This window comes from Macaca mulatta, chromosome 10 (genome assembly GCF_049350105.2).
Source record: "Macaca mulatta isolate MMU2019108-1 chromosome 10, T2T-MMU8v2.0, whole genome shotgun sequence".
NCBI lineage: Eukaryota > Metazoa > Chordata > Mammalia > Primates > Cercopithecidae > Macaca > Macaca mulatta.
This window is the reverse complement of record NC_133415.1, coordinates 39230001-39236351: the sequence shown is the minus strand read 5'-3', so window position 1 is coordinate 39236351 and position 6351 is coordinate 39230001.

The window sequence follows — 6351 nt, the reverse complement described above, 5'->3', positions numbered from 1 at the left end:
TTTTGTTTTTCCCTGAAGATGTCTCTCCTTCCACACCTCCTCCCTCAAGTAGGCTCCCGCCTCCCTGGTCCCCCTCGTTCTGCCCACGAGTTCTCATTATTTAGTTCCCAGTTATAGATGAGAACACGCGGTCTTTAGCTGATCGTTGCTTTCATCTTCGGCGGTGGCGGTGAAAGAGGCATGACACGAAATCGACCCTTAGGACGCTCCCCTCCGTCCACACCCCACACCCCCTCCCCACACACACCCTCATTCCTGCCCCCCCTCCTCAAACCCAAGACAGGAAGAAAGGCAGATATTAAAGTCAGAGGTCAGCCTCCAAGACGGTGGAGGCAAGGGATCTGAAAGGGTGAGCAAGCGATAGGGGTCGGGGGATGTCGTGGCCGAGCTAGCAAAAATAGGGGACCGACTTTCCAGCCCCAGCACACCCCCAATCCTCAACCGCAGCTAGCCTCTGGGTGGGGTTGCGCCTGTAAAAGCTTCTGAATGGAGAGAAGCCCAAGGCTATGGAAGGCATCAGCTCCAAGTCCGGGAAGGGAACAGGGCTTTGTGCATTGGAATGGGGCTTTAGAAGGCGGTGCTGCGGTTTCCAAAGCGACACGCCTCGCCTCGCCTCGCCTCGCCTCGCCCCGCCCCGCCTCGCCCAGAGCGAAACTCCGTCTCAAAAAAATAATAATAATTTTAAGATAATAATAATACTAAAAAATAAATAAATAAATAAATAAATAAATAAGAAATAAATAGTTAGTACAGCGGTCGTGGTCGTGAATCATTCCCCGGAGTCCAGGCGCAGTGGCTCACGCCCGTCACGCGAGCACTTTGGGACGCCGGGGCAGAAGGGTTGCAACAACATGATGAGACCCTGTCTGTGCAAAAACAGTTGAAAAGGAAGGCCGGGCGCGGCGGCTGACGCCTGCCGTCCCAGCACTTTGGGAGGCCGGGGAGGGAGAATCACCTGAGGTCGGGAGTTGGAGACCAGCCTGACCAACATGGAGAAGCCCCGTCTCTAGTAAAAATACAAAATCAACCAGACGTGGTGGTGCATACCTGCAACCCGAGCTACTACTCGGGAGGCAGACTCAGGAGAATCTCTTGAACCCGGGAGGCAGAAGTTGCGGTGAGCCGAGATCCGCGCCATTGCACTCCAGTCTGGGCAACAAGAGCGAAACTCTGTCTCGGGAAAAAGAAAAATAAAACAATAAAAATTGAAAATCATCTGGGCACAGTGGCGCATGCCCCGTGGTCCCAGGCACTACACTCTGGAGGCTGAGGTGGAAGGATCGCTTGAGTCCAGGAGCGTCCACACTGCAGTGAGTTTGGTTTTGATGGCACCACTGCCAGGGTGACAGAGTGAGACGCCGTCTGTAAATCAGTCAAGCAATCAATCAGATCACTGCAAGGAGCTCTCTATGTCTTACTTTCAATAGGTGTCTCTTCAGGCCAAGCAGGCATGGTGCCTCACGCCAGTAATCCCAGCACTTTGGGAGGCCGAGGTGGGATGAAAGAAGGAAGGAAGGAAGGAAGGAAGGAAGGAAGGAAGGAAGGAAGGAAGGAAGGAAGGACAGACAGAACAAAAAGTTTTACAACCCTTTTTTTCATAGTGTCAGGAATTTACAGATAATACAAGTAGTTTAGGTCAGGGGCCGATGTTATTAGTATTACTTTTTTTTTTTTTTTTTTAACTCCTACGGCCTGGTGGTGGTGCCAAGGTTGTCTGGCTATTTATCTGACTTTTGTTTGTTTCTAACGTTTTGCTTTCTCTCTTTCCTCCTGTCTTGTGAACTAGGCAAGGTGGGGGGAGGAGGGCAGCAGGAGCAGTAGAGGTCTCCTTCCTCATCCCCCACTTTGAGAATTTTCACTAATTAGTGGGCGGGTTCCCTTTCATTTTTACTTTTTGGGTCTTTTAGCGAGACAGAGTGATAGCGTTTTATGTAATACACTTGTGTGGAAGTTTTCTGACGAGCCATGGTAGCTACAAAACCTTTTATCATTGGAAGGAGCAAGTGTAATACACAGGGGCGCAGCAAGCAAGTAAGTTTCTTTTTTTTTTTTTTTTTTGAGACCGAGTCTCGCTCTGTCACCCAGGCTGGAGTGCTGTGGCCGGATCTCAGCTCACTGCAAGCTCCGCCTCCCGGGTTCACGCCATTCTCCTGCCTCAGCCTCCTGAGTAGCTGGGACTACAGGCGCCCGCCACCTCACCCGGCTAGTTTTTTTGTATTTTTTAGTAGAGACAGGGTTTCACCGTGTTAGCCAGGATGGTCTCGATCTCCTGACCTCGTGATCCGCCCGTCTCGGCCTCCCAAAGTGCTGGGATGACAGGCTTGAGCCACCGCGCCCGGCCAGCAAGTTTCTATTACAAGTAATACACTTACAGTGAGGGTTTTACATTTTCTACAGCTGGAAACTCTTTTCTAAATGAAGACCTAGGATCAAACCTGTGTTAAACCTGAACAGGCACATGTACTAACTTTGTCATGTCTTAAGCAGGTTAGTTTTTAACTGGGCCTTAAAACCTTTTTTTAGCAAGTAAAACAGTATTTTTTAATCAGAGAAGTTTTTACGAGCCCGACGCTTGAACTTGCGGCGTCTGTTTGGGGAAAGAGTTGGTTAAAGTCATGTTATCTTGAGGCATTAACCCTTCTGCTTCTCCAGGCCATTGGTCTCTTACGTTAGCCCTTCTATCAACATAACATGAAGAAACATCTAGGCTGCCAGCAATGTTTTCAGCCTACTGAGGAAATAGGTTTTTTTCTGTTTTTTTATTTTTATTTTTTAAATTTTTGGCTAAAGGAGGAGGTTCTGGTAACTTCTGGTTTATATGTTTAAAGAATGACTGAAAGACCTTGCGATCGTTGCTGGGCTGGACGGGTCTGGGTTTCCTAAGCAGTACGTGTACAGTGGGGACACCTTACATAGGTGTTTCTTCTAGCATGGTTATGGGTGGGGGGTGGGGTGGGGTGGTAACAACAACAAAGCAATGTATAGCATATTCATATCCAGCAAGGACGAAAGAGGTCCTCACCTGGGAAAAAGGTTGAATACAGCGACAGAACAATAGGAAAACAGTTAGTATTCTAGGAAAACTATCTGTCTTAAGATTTTTAACTACATTGACTTGCTTGATGAGTCCTCAAGCTTCGGCCGTGCATAGACTAGTCAGCTGCCGGTGTGTGACTAGAGCAGGGCTTGTGGTCCTCAGCAGCAGCTTGGAGCTTGGTCTCGTCTCAGGATCAGCCGGGCTGGATGATCTGCGCCCTGTTAGCCGGTCCACTTGTCCTGAGCTGTCGGTGTTAGCTGACTGTGGTGGATCCAAGACGCAACACCTGCAACTTTAACAGCAGTGGGAGTGGACAAGGTTACAGTATAGGGCTCATCCTATATGGGTTGTAGAAAAATTAGGTTTTACTTTAAACAGAGTCCCTAGATTTAAATGGGTGTCAGGCTTATAGGCATTATTTTTCTTTATTTAATTATGAACACTTCGTATGGCTATTTTGAAAGGCTGCATTTGCCTTTTAAAGGTTAATTTCTTTAGTTTCCGGAGGTCACCTTTTATTTGACCTACGATTTGCGGGTGGCCAACTGAACACAATCTTACAGGGCAGATACCTAGTTTGTTTGGTAGGGGTGCACCTGACTCGGAGGAGGACCGTAGGCAAAAACCTGATTTTATCTTAAGTGAATTTCCTGGCATATATCTATATATCTATCTATATCTATATCTATATCTGTATCTGTGTGTGTGTGTGTGTGTGTGTGTGTGTGTGTGTGTGTGTGTGTGTATATATATACATCTATCTATCTATCTATCTATCTATCTATCTATCTATATCTATATGGCAACCCTTTTTTTTTCGTTTTGTTTTTTGGTCGCCAGTAGCTGCTCGCTCGAGTGTCCAGTTCATGCGTTCCACCTTTTGTTGAACTTTGTGGCCGATAGGCTGCGTGTAACCTCTGTTGTATTGTTAACAGTCTTGTTAAATCTTGCACTATTCCAGCTACAGCTACAAATGCTGGCCTATTGTCTGACTTTAAAATCAGAGGTAGTCTTAAACCTGGGGATAATGTCTTTTAACAGTACTTTAGTCACTTCTTGTACTTTTTCTGTCCTGGTGGGGAAAACTGTAACTTACCCTGAAAAGGTGCAAACAAGCACTAGCCTCCAGCAGGGGGCAGTCCTGTAAAGTCTATAAGCAAGTTTTCACAAGGTATGGCTCTTTTTCCTGTTTCAGTTTCTTAGAGGAGGAGTTCCCCCCTCCCCCCATCCCCACCCCCACTCCGCCCCTTTGTCACTGTATCTAGTGGCTGAGCCTTCAGTGAGAAATTGGAATCCAGATACGGCAGAGTCTTGCTGTTTGTAACTTCTAATGTGACCATGGGCTCCTGGGAGCCTAATGAGAAGGTGCCTAGTCTGCCCTAGTCTTTACATTCTTCAGCTCCCGTCAGCCTGATCAGATGAGTGTCTGGTTCCTCCAAGGTGCAGCAGCCCTTGGCCGATGGCCTCTTTGTCTTGCGGCCTTGGCCATTTCCTGTATTGCCTTCTGAACATTTACCCTTCTAGAGTCTTTTTTTTTTTTTTCCATCTCGCACATTAATCTCTCTCTAGCCTTGTCCGGCTCTGGAATCCTTGCCTAACTTGACTTCGGTCATGTCTACATCCACGTCCGCGGCCTCTCACAATGCTGCTTCCCCCCCCCGCGTTCTCACGCTCCTACGGCCAGCTGGTGGGGCCCGAGAAACGGCACGGGCCCTGCCCCCGCCCACGCACTGCTGTCTGTCTCTCCTGTTTTCTTTTGATTCTCTATCTTTACACTTGCTTTTAGTCTTTCTTTTTCTTTTGCTCTTTTCCCTCTTTTCTAGAGTTTAACAGGCTCTTTTCTTTATACACTTGGAGGGTGAAACAGGCATACCGAGAGTCAGCGTAAATGTTTACAGTCTTACCCTCACCGAGTTCTAAGGCCCGGATTAAAGCAATGAGCCCAGCTTAACGACAGCGTCCAGGGTTACCACCGCATATTCTGCACATCTCTCCCCTCGTGGGTTGGTGAAGCTGTTCCCGTCCACGCATAGCTCCTAGTGTACTGATGCCCAAGGCTGGTCCCGGAGGTCAGATCTGCTAGAGTACACTGGAGTCCAACACCTCTACACAGTCATGCTCGACAGGGCTCTAGCTGTCGGGAGCAAGGCGGTGGGTTCAGGGTGTTCCCAGTTTAGTAGCTCAATGGTTGAAAAGGGCTGATAGATGAAAGTCTGTTGCCCACCCCCCTCCCCCCGGGATGTGGGCCTGGTCATTATAATAGACAGGTCCTCGTATCTCCCTGAGAGGCATTTACAGAGCTCGAGTAAGACCAGATCTGAGATGGCCCACTTGACTATCTCGACTTCTTTCCTTGGCCTCTGGAGGCTCCGATCCTTCCCTTCGAGGTGAGACCTGGGGCGTGTCAGCTCCTGAATCTCATTTCTGAGGGGGTTGTTGGCCTCGGTGAAGCGGGGTAGGCTGGGAAACATGGAGAAAGAATCTGTGTTATCTCTCGTGGCTCCCGTAAAAACTGGCTTCTCTTGCCGTTTCCTGGGACTCCCTTTTTAAAAAAACTCTGTGTCTGCCGGCGAAGCCGCTCTTACTTTTACTTTTGGCTATTTTGCACAAAGTTGTTAAACAGGGCTAAATTAACGCTGGCTTTGTCTATAATCTATTTCGCCGTGAGTCCATATAAAGGAATTTGATCTAGGTACACAGGCTGTCCTCCGACCCCGTCACCACCTGAACTACACGGCCAATTGTTCTCTGCCTGTAGTTCCTTCCGTGGGCCATCCAACAGCAGAAGAGGGCAATTCTAATTCACCCAGAGTTCGTGACCTCTAGGGGGTTAACTGAACTCTATAATCTCCTGCAAAACCTTTTGTAAGGTTCTGTAACATGCATTTTAGTAGGGTAAGTTGTGACGACTTGATGACTTTCCTTTTATTTTTCTTTTTGAAACGTTTTTAAGAGGGCTCCTAGCAGAGTGGGCTTACTTTGTGTCTGACCTATGTTTCTCTCGAGACGAAACAACATTCACCCTACGAGAAGGAAAGGGTAAAAGGTCACTCAGTCACGTAATTCACACTAAATCAAAATGAAAGCTAAAACCAAAGTGTCGTTAAGGGCACACCTGTTCGTCAAGCAATTTAAGCCAAACCAAAATCAGGAGCAAGACCAAAGTGGCAATCAAGGCAGGCCTGTTTATCAAGCAATTCAAGTCAAGTCAAAATCGAAACCGAAACCAAAGTATCAACCAATGAATTCAAGTCAAGTCAGAAACCAAAACCAAAGTGCCGGTAGAGGCACGCCGTGGGTGATCAGGCCACGCT